General features: G+C 40.2%; 1 protein-coding gene across 1 annotated transcript in view; it reads right to left on the bottom strand.

The window, feature by feature from the left end:
• Positions 1-12,209, bottom strand: part of Fry (FRY microtubule binding protein) — a 406,369-nt gene that overhangs the window by 300,648 nt on the left and 93,512 nt on the right. The window contains exon 2 of the mRNA XM_077795147.1: positions 10,094-10,266. The gene's annotated coding sequence lies outside the window, so the exon portion shown is untranslated. The remainder of the gene's footprint in view (positions 1-10,093; positions 10,267-12,209) is intronic.

Genomic DNA, 12,209 nt, shown 5'->3' with positions numbered 1-12,209 from the left:
TTGTGATGTTCTGTCTTCCAAAACTGTATTGCCTTTTGGTTCAATAATTATGAAGGGATTTGTGACACCCTTCTTGAAAGTAATTACACTTCCATAATATTGGAGAATTGCACAGAGTATTTGGTTTGGATGGATATGATGTAATAACAAAAGAAAATACATGTTAGCCTATTTCTGAACAATGCAGTTTCTGCGTAGCACTTGTCTGGTGAATGAAGTTCATTAAGCTTTTTCATTGAACATTTCTATCTCATAATGGTACTTGTATTGTTACAATATATTTTTTATTTTTTTCTTTCTTCACTCAATCTAATTGGCTGCTTTTAACAGATATCATCAATCTTAAAAATTTTGTCAACAGGTAGAGATAATCCTAGTGTTTGACCTTATGTTGTGAGGAGAGGTTAGAACAGTGACCTTGAGATGGATAGTCAGGACCTTGGCTTTCCTGGTCTGGCTTTTATGGTGGTGAGTGGAGGCCAGGAAGGTTTATATATAATGGAACACAAATCAAGGCACTTTGGGGAGAGAAAATGGGTTCTTTTTTTCCACAAGAAAACCCTAGGTTTTGAGGCGGGCAGTAGCTGGATGTAGTGTGGGAGGGAAACTGGCTGCCTGGGACTGCCTGTCTCCTGCTTCTCACATGCAAAAAAATAGTAGTTAAGGAATAACTATGATCTTTGAGTATTTTTTCCACTTCCTTAAAGTCAATAGTTCTTGATCAGGTGATGGGACAAACATCAGACACACCTTGGTAAATATGTTCACCTTGCAGGTAGAAGTGTGGTCCTAGTCTAGACTTAACAGAATGAAATCTCCAGGACCAGTACCTGTGGAGTCTGCATAGCTCCTCCAGTAATTTGGATTTGCACAGTGGTTTCTAAACCAAAGATCTACAACAAATATATGAAAAAATGTTCAATATCTCTAGTATTTAGAGAAATGCAAACCAAAACTACTCTAAGATTTCATTTTACTACAGTCAGAATGATAATTATCAAGAACACAAGCAACAATAAATGTTGGTGAGGATGGGGGTGGGGGAAAGGCATACTCATACATTGCTGGTGGAACTGCAAATTGGTGCAACCAATCTGGAAAGTAGTATGGAGATTCCTTAGAAATCTTGGAATGGAACCACCATTTGACCCAGCTATCCCACTCCTCAGTCTACACCCAAAAAAACAGCATACTACAGTAACACAGCCACTTCAACGTTTATAGCAGCACAATTCACAAATTCTAAACTGTGGAAGCAACCTAGATGCCCTTCAACAGATGAATAGGTAAACAAACTGTGGTACATATACACTATGGAGTATTAGTCAGCATTCAAAGAATAAAATTATGGCATTTGCAAGTAAATGAATGGAGTTGGAGAATATCATACTCAGTGAAGTAAGCCAATCCCAAAAAACCAAAGGCCAAATGTTCTCTCTGATCAGTGGATGCTGATCCATAATGGGACTGGGCGGGGGCGGGGTGGGGCGGGGGTACATGGGGAGAATGGAGGAACTTTGGGCAAAGGGGAGGAAGGGTAGGGAGGCGGCATGGGGGTGGGAAAGATGGTGGAATGAGATGAACGTCATTACCCTAGGTATATGTACAACTGCACATGTGGTGCGACTACATCATGTACAACCAGAGAAATGAAAATTTGTGCTCCATTTGTGTACAATGAATAGAAATGTATTCTGCTATCATGTATAACTAATTAGAACAAATTAAAATTTTTTAAAACAACCAATGATCTAACTTGGTAAGTTAATTTTCCCTCAGTGATGTGGGGAGGGATCAGAGATCTCAAAAGACTGGAAATACTTCCAGAGTTGGGCCCTAAGCAAGAGACATTTGACTTATGACCCTTTCTACTCTGATAGTTGAGAATGAAGAAGAAGGAAAAATTATAAAGAGTAAGTCACACCACCACCCCCAGCACAGAAATCCCCAAAAGAGAACAATTCAGGCCCCTGGGACTTTCCTGTAGGGAAACAGTTCATTGCCAATTATGGCTTTTCTACCAGCTGATATGGTGTCAGTATTGCCATTATCAAGGAGGCTTAAATATGGGTCCCAGAGAGGCATAAACACTGAATTAATGCATTCTGTCTGCTAGTAAAACATTAGATAGGAAAACAGATTACTGTGTTCCTTAATGATCGAATCAGTGAGTCCTTGCACAGTGCTTTGCAAGACAAAATAGTTAAGATTTTTGATTAGCAAGAGTCTTTATCAGGAATACTTTCCATTTATCCTTGGTATGTATTTTTGATACTTAAAATCTAAAAATAATGTTTCTTGAGGTTGTCTCTTTCTTGTCCATAAAAACCAATTAGACCAACATTCTGTCTAGAATCAATAATTCATGAAGATGACTTCAGTCTTTCTGAAGAGTCCAGGTGGAAGTTATTGAGGATACACCATAGGTAAACCTTATCTAATGATGCAAACACTCACCATCCTGGGCTCCCTCCAAAAAGATGCTTTGAACCAGCAGGATGCTGACAGCCAGTCATTCAGCACCAAGGAGGTAAGTTAAAATCCTGACAATTCTTTGGCTGCTTTGTAATGAGAGCTTTTATATTTCTTTCATCTAAAAATGACTATCCATTTTATCTCACTGGATAAGCTCCCACTCCCAAATCCACAGTTTTCTAGATTACAAAGAAAAGATGGGGATATTATAATTAAATTCTGCAGATAAAGATTCTTTAGGTAATTACTTTCCCCAAATTGTTTAAAGCAAAGAATGTTGCTTTAAACATTTTTTTCCTTAGGTAAATGATGAACTTGTTGGTCATTTTCCTCCCAGTCATTTTTTTAAAGTGCTCAAAAGGTTATCACTAAAATATATTGAGTAAATATATAATAGATAATCATATGGATGTAAAAATAGTTTCATAATCTAAATGCAAATGTATATTTGGAGCATTATTTAGGAATGGGAGGGAAAAATGTATGGGATCTCTCAAATGTGTAACTATACTTTAAGCAATGAATGAAAATGAACTGCTTTTAGGTTTAAGCACTTAAGTCCTGAATTCAGAACCCCGTATGTGAACGTATACATTCACACACACACAAACACACACATACATACACACACACAACTTATAAAAAGGAGAAAAACCTTAAAATTGAACTATAAATTTAATCTTTTCTTCTTTTACTATCAGTATTTCAGAGGTAAGAAAAAAAATTTTCTCCTTGTTATATGCATATAAATCATGCATAGGGCTAGGGATGTGGCTCAAGTGGTAACACACTCGCGTGGCATGCACGGGGTGCTGAGTTTGATCCTCAGCACGACATAAAAATAAAATAAAGATGTTGTGTCCACGAAAACTGAAAAATAAATATTAAAAAATTCTCTCTCTCTTTTTTAAATCATGCATATAAATATCTTATTCACATTTTTTCCCTTAAAAAGTAACCAGACATAATTGCCTCATTAAAATCTGTTTTCTTAGCCAATAAGAAAATTACACCTGTAATCTCAACGGCTTAGGAGGCTGAGGCAGGAGAATCATGAGTTCAAAGTCAGCCTCAGCAAAAGCGAGGCACTAAGCAACTTAGTGAGACCCTGTCTCTAAATAAAAAAATACAAAATAGGGCTGGAGATATGGCTCAATAGTCAAATGCCCCTGAATTCAATTCCTGGTACACTCAAAAAAACCCGGTTTCTTTTTATAAAAGAAAATGTAAAACAAAAACTCAGTTTCCCTTATAATAAACTTGTCTAATAGATACAAATAAACAGGGTTCCTATTTTCGTTTTATCAGTATTTTTCAATTAAAACTGCCACAAATAACTAATTTGAAATCCAAATAATGCATTGATTTTAAAGTTACTATTTCAGTAGATTTATTTCAAGAATTTATTTATATCCTTGTATATAGTCTGCTTTTTATAGTCACAAAGGCAAATCAATTATTTTCCCATTCCAAGTTTTTAGGACCGAATTTCCAAAAGAAAGGTTTTAAACAGATAACATTAGATTAAATATTAAATACACAAAGTACAGAAGTAAATTTATTAAAAAACAGTATTATTATTTCTGACACCATACAATCTTTAGAGGCCTCAAATAACAATATCTTAAATTTAATGATTCACATTGGGGAAATACATGTACAGTTACTACAATGAAAACTTTTCATGTCATACTTTCTAATGAGAAAATTCAATTCAATGAGTCTATTAGTGTGCTACACAGAATTTTATATCAGGAGAGGATTGGATTTGCGCTTTGGATAACTTTCAAACCATGAAGATTTGTAAAAGTGTTAAGAGTGTATCCAACAACTACTCATTAGAAGAAAAATTACTATTATGAAAAACCAAACCTTCAATACCACCAAAGAAAGAAAATAACACAGCGAAGCTCAGTTGTGTATTGTTTTGTAATCATGAATTATATCATTTGGGCTTAACACAGCCTGTGAAAATACTGTTTACATTCTGCTTCCAAAGGTGAAGAAACAGGTTTTGAGAGATGAAGTGACATGTCCCAGGTTACAAGTTTAGTCAGATGGAGAATTACAACCTGAACCCATTTCTTCAGCAACTATTGATTTGGGGAAATTCTTGGGCTGAAGTCCTTTCATGAGAGCAAAGTTTCCAACTCTTGCCTGTGAGGCCCCTTTGGCTTTGGCCCCAGGCATAGCATGGGAAGTGGTCCTTTAAGGAAGTTATGGCACCAGATGGACAGGGGTGTGGCTGGTGGGGTGGTTGTCACACATTTATCCTCGAACTCAAGACATCTTCTATCTTCTATCTTGCCTAACTACTTCATTAGCCCTTAAGCACCTACCATATGCAAAATGCTCTGGGTGGGTGTTGAGGGGAATACCATGGTGACACATGAGACATGGCTTCTGTCCTCACAGTGTAACCACGGGACCTATGACAACGGGGACACAATTGTAGGGAGCACTCTTTTCACATCAAGTGTTTATGGAGGACCTAACCAAGTTATACATGGCCTTGTAGACCTCACTGAAACATCACCAGATGCACCAATCGGCGGGGTTCTGGGGTGATGCAATTCTAATAGAGAACAAATAGAAGGTGAATATCCCTTATCTAAAATGCTTGGAACCAGAGGTGTTTTGGATTTTGTGGAATACTTACATAAGCGTAATGAATTGTCTTGGGGATGGGACCCGAGGCTAAACATAGAATTCAAATTCAAATTCAAATTGAAAAAGTCAATTCAGTTGTTGAAATTTCATTTATACCGTATTCACAGAACCTGAAGGTAAGTATATACAGTATTTTTAGTGTGCCTGGGTTTTGACTGACCATCACATGAGGTCAAGTGTGGAATTTTCCATTTGAGCCCTCTGTCAGTGCCTGATTTTGTAGCATTTGGAATTTGAGATATGTGGATTAGAAATGTGTGACCTGTACTTCAGGGAGCACGCCTAACCAATGTGCCTTTCACTATGCCTGTCACACAGTGAAGGAATTCAGAAGGGAACATAGACCTGATGCCCATCTTCACGGTCTTCTGGGCCAAGCTCATTTACTTATAAGAAAGGCCAGAAAGCATCTGGCTGCCATTGTTCTTACAACTACCCTGTGTTTCTAGTAAATCATGACACTCAGCAAGGAAAGGAATAAAGCAGTTTTACTTTAGAAATACTCTAAATCCATTTAATGATAAAAAAGGCATAATTTTAAGTAAGCTATTTTTTAAGATTGTGGATTAAAGCAAAAATAGCTTGCTTTTGAAACAGAATTGGACTATAATATAAGAAACAAGGTTAGCCTACACCCCGGAGTCTCTGTCCCCAGAATGTGGCCGGACTTCCCTCCTCCTCTTGGCTGTGAGCATCCTCACTGTAATGCCCTCTGACTAAGTGACAAGGAAGTAACTCGAATTGTCTGTTTCCTCTGAGCAGATGGCTCCTTGTTTTTCACAACATATGATTGTAAAATCAGTAGGATATTTTAAGAACCCGCTGAACAAACACACCAACTTGTTTACCTAAAAGTGCTGAATGAACAACCCATTACACCTGGCCCCTGCATCCCACTTTCTTCCAGACCAAGATTGAGATGCTGTAACTCATTTTACCATGCTATTGGTGAGGCTTCTCCAAGGGAACACAAAATGTTAGTCTTTGATGTCTTCAGGTCAATATGATTTTTAAATGTACTGGTTTTCTTTTGTAAGATTCATTGCTGTGATGATGGGGTTTATCCATTCCTTTATTTTAGAGGCATTTATTGAGTTGTGCCATACGCAAGATACCCTGCCAGGCAAATTCTTTCCAATCTGCCTAGACTTGAAACTAAGTGACTTTCACTGTCTCCCCAAAGTCTAGAATAATTCCTGGCATCCAGTAGAATCCTAATACATTTTTCAATGAATGAATGACACACTGAGACAAGCCATCCTAGTATTTCCCCCACGGGGAATTCATATTGTGATAAAAAGCAGTATAAAGACCTTCACCCTCGGCAATTATTATCTGCTCACTAATTATTTCCAGGATAGTTATTTTCAGAGAGTTCCACAGGACTGACACAGCTTCACAGGAAATCAGTTAATTAACCACCAGATGTTGAATGGACACTTACTTTGTGCAATTCTCCCTTCTCAGACCACTGGGCCATTCAAGGGAGTGAGATATAGTCTCTGTTTCCAAAGAGCCTCTCCATGAACGTAAAGTTAACAATATAGTACAGTAGTGAGTCCAAGAAGGTTGTTGGCATCCAGGAGAACTAAAAAGAGGTCATAGGAACAATTTTGGAAAATTACAGATGGATGACTGGGATTGGGCCTTCAAGCCAACATGGAGAATGAAAGAAAAGGCATAATAGGAACACAGACGTGTGTGTGTGTGTGTGTGTGTGTGTGTGTGTGTGTGTTAGAAGGTGAGGGGAGAATGGCATGAACAGAGTAAGGAGGAAGGCAGAGCACAAAAGGATGCCAAGAGTTCATTGCATTTAGTGCAGTTTGAGTCAACTGGATAATTTTATTGAAGGAATACTATGTACCAGCCATTGTAAGAGGTAGTAGGTACACAATGGTTAACAAGACTGATATGGTCCCTGGATGGCTAGCCAGCAGAAGACACAGATGAGTAAACAGACGATTACAATACAGTGCGATAAGTGCTGTGGTAGGGAAAAGTCCAGGTGTTACGAGAAGGACATGGATTAGATCAGTGCAGAAGAGGAAGTATGGAAAGTTCTTGGAAGAAAAGATCTGAAATTGACACTGAAGTCAAAGTAGAAATTAGGAGGAAATGTGAAGGTAGCTTGTACGGCATCGACCCTAGAAGAGCAAGCATGAAGGGCCTCGGGATCTGAAGCTGGCAGAGCTTGCTGAGCACCGTGGGAAGGAGTGCTGGGGAAGGGGCTGCGGACAGAAGCAGTGGACAGACTTGGCATCTCTCATTTCCCAAGAAGCTTGGACTTTATCCTAAAAGCAGTGGTGACCCTGAGGAATCTTAAGCAAGGGAATGAAACAAACAGGCCTTTTAGGTAGATAGCTATCAGCAGGGTCAGATGTCCCTGAGAGGAGAAATGGATGACAAGAACAAAAGAAAAATATGGAGTTCTTGAAGGTGTATCCCCAACACAATGCAAGAGCTAAATGAAGAATGAGTGAATGAGTGAATGAATAATGAATGAATGAAATAATCAACCAATCAATCATTTAGAGCAGAACTGAAAATATGAGACTTGAGGTGGAGGTAAAATTTGTCTGTGTGCATATAAGGGTAGAGGGAACACTGGAACACTGATGTGTCCTCAGCTCTTGCATCTCCACAGACAAATGATCACAACAGGTGACAGTGGAGTGTGGCAATACAGTGGAAGCTGCTTGAATGTTGGAGTCCAAAGACCTGGTCCAAGCCTTAGTTTGGTCATTTATTAATTGTGAGATACGACTGAATTACTTGGACCCTCAGGCCCCACATCTACTATGCCTGCTTTTTCCTTACACAACAGCAGAGCAGCATCACACTCTGTGTATGCTTCTATTTGCAGGAGGAACGTGGGATCTGGGCCAGGATCAGCAGCCCATTGGCGTTTCTGATTCATCCACCATAAAAAGCAGCTAGTGCAACTTGCATGACAGTGGTATTGTGTTTAGTTGAAAGGAACTAGTAGCCAGTGTTGATCAAACTGGGAGGTGACTCTCTTGTCTGTGGAAAGCCTGGCAGTGAAGTGAAAGAGGTGGGGGAAGGATAGGAAGAATCCTATCTGCAGCTGTTTCCAATGAAAGCACTGGGGACAGAAACAAATGGCACAGCTGGAGCCTAGGAGTCAGTGAGGGGGGCCAAGGGCAGCTGGAGGGGGCTGAGGGACAGACACTGTCTACACTAGGACTCAGCTCCCCAAAGCTCACTGCCCTTTCATGAGTTCATCTTACCAAATTAACGTTGCCAACGCAAGATCTTAGAAAGCAGAACTTAGGCAAGGTCGAAGCCAAGAGGCCTTCTCACAGATTTGGGCTGTAGCTAACAGCCCAGGGCCAGATGACTTATGGAAAGAGACGACAAGGGCGGGAATCGTGGGTGCAGGAGTGGTGTCCTCCTTGGATCTGGAGATTTGGAAAGAGGAGAAGCCTGCTTGGAGTGTGAAGTGGAGAAATGCAGGAAGCATTATAATGTCCATGGATCCAGGCATGTTAAACCAACAAATGGGGGGGGGAGGGGTGGACAGAAGGTGAAGAACAGCCCTGTAAGAAGGTTCTGGAAGTAGGGCTAGTGAACCAACCTAGAAATACTTTTTGCCATGGGTTTCCGAAAACAGGGCAGGTCTGCATTCCTTGGTACCCTCAGGAGATCAAAGAGATGAGGCCCAAAGTGGCTTTCACTGTGAACACTGAAGTCCCCCTCCTTCCAGCATCTCCCATCTCACCCCCTGCCAGTTCCCCAAACTTTCCTGTAAGTTCACACCATCTGGTCCATCCTAGGCAGAGAGTTGCTTTTTCTCTGCCGAAAATTTGGACACAGTGCAACATCAGTGAACCAAGAAGAAATCCATTAAAACGACAGCTTCCTTAAGAAATGTGACTTTCAGTTTGTGGACAAAGTCCCAAGTCTCTACGTCATCTTCATCAGAGGATTCCGTAGAGTTTTTATGAAACGATTACTGAGGGGCTGGGGTTGTGGCTCAGTGGCAAAGCGCTTGCCTTGCACTGGGTTCAATCCTCAGTACCACATAAAAATAAATAAACAAAATAAAGATACTGTGTCCCTCTATAACTGAAAAAAAAATTTTAAAAACCCAATAGTTGACTATATTATTTTCTATCAACACAGAGTCATCCCTCCGCAGTTGGCTCTCATCTATCCTCTGCAAATCAATCAATCAACCACCACAAAAAAAGCCACTTCCAGTTTTTCCTGGAAATTCCAATGCAAGGGGTCGTGAAATCAAGTTGACTAAATAATTCATTCCCTGCAGTGACGGCTGTAATGGCTTGGCCAGGCATCACGGTCACTGGTTATCTTGTGCTCTCTACACACCAATAATAATCCACCCAACAACATCTAAGGCAGACATCAGAGTCTCTTCATCAAGACTGAAATCCGTGTGTCTCCTGTTCCCTAATACATTTCACCATCCACATTGTTTAATTGAGCCTTTTACTACAAACGGTTTTAGGCTCTGATGCTAGACAGGAATTTGAAGCATGCATTGGAGTATTTAATGGCATTAATTTCTGGTGCCCACAGATTTCTGATGCCAACTTCACGCCACAATCCAATAATCTTGCAAAATAAAGAAAATACCAGAACATGAAATGCAACACAGAATTCTCCAGTCCTGCACGCAAAGTAGTTCCCTGTCCTGCTGATGCTGACGAGTCATAACATACCTGCCTATATACAGATCCTTAGATGTCACAATCAATTAAGAAAATAAAAGGAAGAATAAGATAGGCACTTCCAGATTGAAGAACTGCTCTAACTTTTCCAATCCAACACGTTTATTTGGCAACCGAAAGCTCTTCAACACATCCCAAGTTAATTTTAAACTCCCATCTAATTATGACAAATGAGATGCAGTCCTTGTTGTGTGGTTTCATTTTAATCGGAAGGCATAAGTTTAAATGATTCCTACCTGGAAATATGGTCGGTCTCTTTTTGGGGCGCCTCAGGTGAAAGGGTTCCAAGTTCTTAATGTTTCTTTGAAGTTTTCCTCTAATGTCATTTCCTATGAGTAGTTCAGGTGGCAGGCTGCTCCGTCGGGATGATTTATGATCATTTTGAGATGCATTTAGTTTGTTCTTCGTTCTGGAATATAAATTGCTGTCATCAACTGCCATTGTAGTAGATTCATTGGAGACTCGGAACAAAAATCCCAAAAGCCAAACCCAGAGGCAGCCTCTGCCACAGCCTCCTCCGCCCAGACTCGGAGGTTCTCATGCTTTCCCCGGCACTTGCTTGGGAAGCTTAGCAAGTTGATGGGCGTGGACGGGAACAGGTGTAGAATTACTAAGTAGCCACTCCTCTCAACAGTTAATAGCACCGGGGAGAAAGATCCCCCCAAAATCATTAGGTACAGAAGACTGGGGAATCTGAACAGAGGCAACACACATCCGTGCTTTTGTGGATGGCAATAAAAGTGGTGTCATGCTTCTAGTATGAAATACCTGTCTTAATGGTGCAATAAATTTAAAAAATAAATAAAAGCAACCACGACTCACTATTTAAGAATGAATGCCAGTGCAAACTGTGAGACTGGTATTTTTTATTTCTCAAACTCTTTCTGGAGATTTTGAACCATTTTTTTTTAACATTCTCTCTTATCTTTGTGTTTCAAACTACATACATACAAATGTCCTTTTTTATTCTTATCTGGCCAGCAGCCAAGGAGCTGGCTGGAAGAGGGAGATGAGAGATGGCGGGTGATGACCAGGAAGGAACCGGTTGTGGGTGTGTGTCAGGCAGCAGTGCTGGGAACCCAGGATTGGCTGACCCACCCTCCCATCCTGTGCTCCACCTGGCAGATGGCTTCTCCAGAAGTTCACCCTGCCTGGCAGAGGGACTGGAGGTCTAGAAAACAGGCGTTCACTGCTGACAGGATGAGGGCCCCCATGCAAGAGATTTAAAAAAATAAAATAAATGCTGTTATCCTGTGGGGAGGCTGCGTAGCTTCCAGCTAAAATGGTCAGTTGGTTTGGTGGTCTCAGAAGAACCAGCTTCCTGCTTGACCTGGGCACATATTTTTTTTCTCTTCCTTTTTTGTGTCCTTTATTTCCTTCTCCCTTGCTCTATGGTATGTGGCAATGTCCTACATTCTTTTTCTTAACTGACTGCAGAAATCATGATTCTATCATTTATCTTCCCCAGCCATGCCCCAGGGCTGTGTCCAGGCAGTCTCTCTCCAGGGGGCATGCACACCCCTACACACACACACACATACACACACACACACACACACACACACACACACACACCCCTCTCCTGCTATCTGGCTGCAGTGTGAGTCAGAAGATAAAGAAGATGAGATCTGTCTTTTCCCAGTGCTGGGGATCCGCAGACACATATATTTTATTGTAAAGGATTTGTGTGTTGTTTTAGAAATCACTGTTTACTTGTGTTTCCTGGATGCCAAACAGCTTTTATTAAATTAAAATGTGAGAGCTGGATCTCTTTACCTAGTCAAAGACACATTGCTGTGCTAACAGAAGTTTTATTCTCTATCTTCCTTATGCCCTTTTAGCAACAGGTCTTCAAAGTAGGACAGATTTCTGAAGAGAAAAGCATGTTTTTACGAGTAGGTTCTGATTAGAGTTGCTATGATAATTTAGCAATCATTTTTATATTAGATCATTAGGTTATTATTTTTTTAACCAATTCTGAGAATCACCTGTATTGGTCCCTCCCAGGACTTAGAACTACTTTGTCCAACTAAAATGTATCATGAACTTCTAAAACCAAACAAGTGACTTGTATACCACCATTTTTTCAAAGCCCAGGAGACTGCTTGAAACTCCTTTACCTTATTGAAAATATATTTTTCTTCTAGTAAAGAAATAAAGAGTAGAGCACTTAAGAAAGTTTGAGGTAATGACTTTATAGGAAAAAAAAATACATTCCCATACCCAAACCCCAAGAACTGTGTTTAATTTTTCAAACACATAACAAGGTAGAGTCTTAGGGCATAAAAGGCTAGACGCCAAAAAGGAGAAATGTGGCAACAGTCAGTCACATTGTTCAGTGACTTTCTTTCC

Source organism: Urocitellus parryii, chromosome 2 (assembly GCF_045843805.1).
Source record: "Urocitellus parryii isolate mUroPar1 chromosome 2, mUroPar1.hap1, whole genome shotgun sequence".
Taxonomy (NCBI): Eukaryota; Metazoa; Chordata; class Mammalia; order Rodentia; family Sciuridae; genus Urocitellus; species Urocitellus parryii.
Note: the sequence above shows the minus strand (reverse complement) of the source record. Positions and strands in the feature narration are given on the sequence as shown.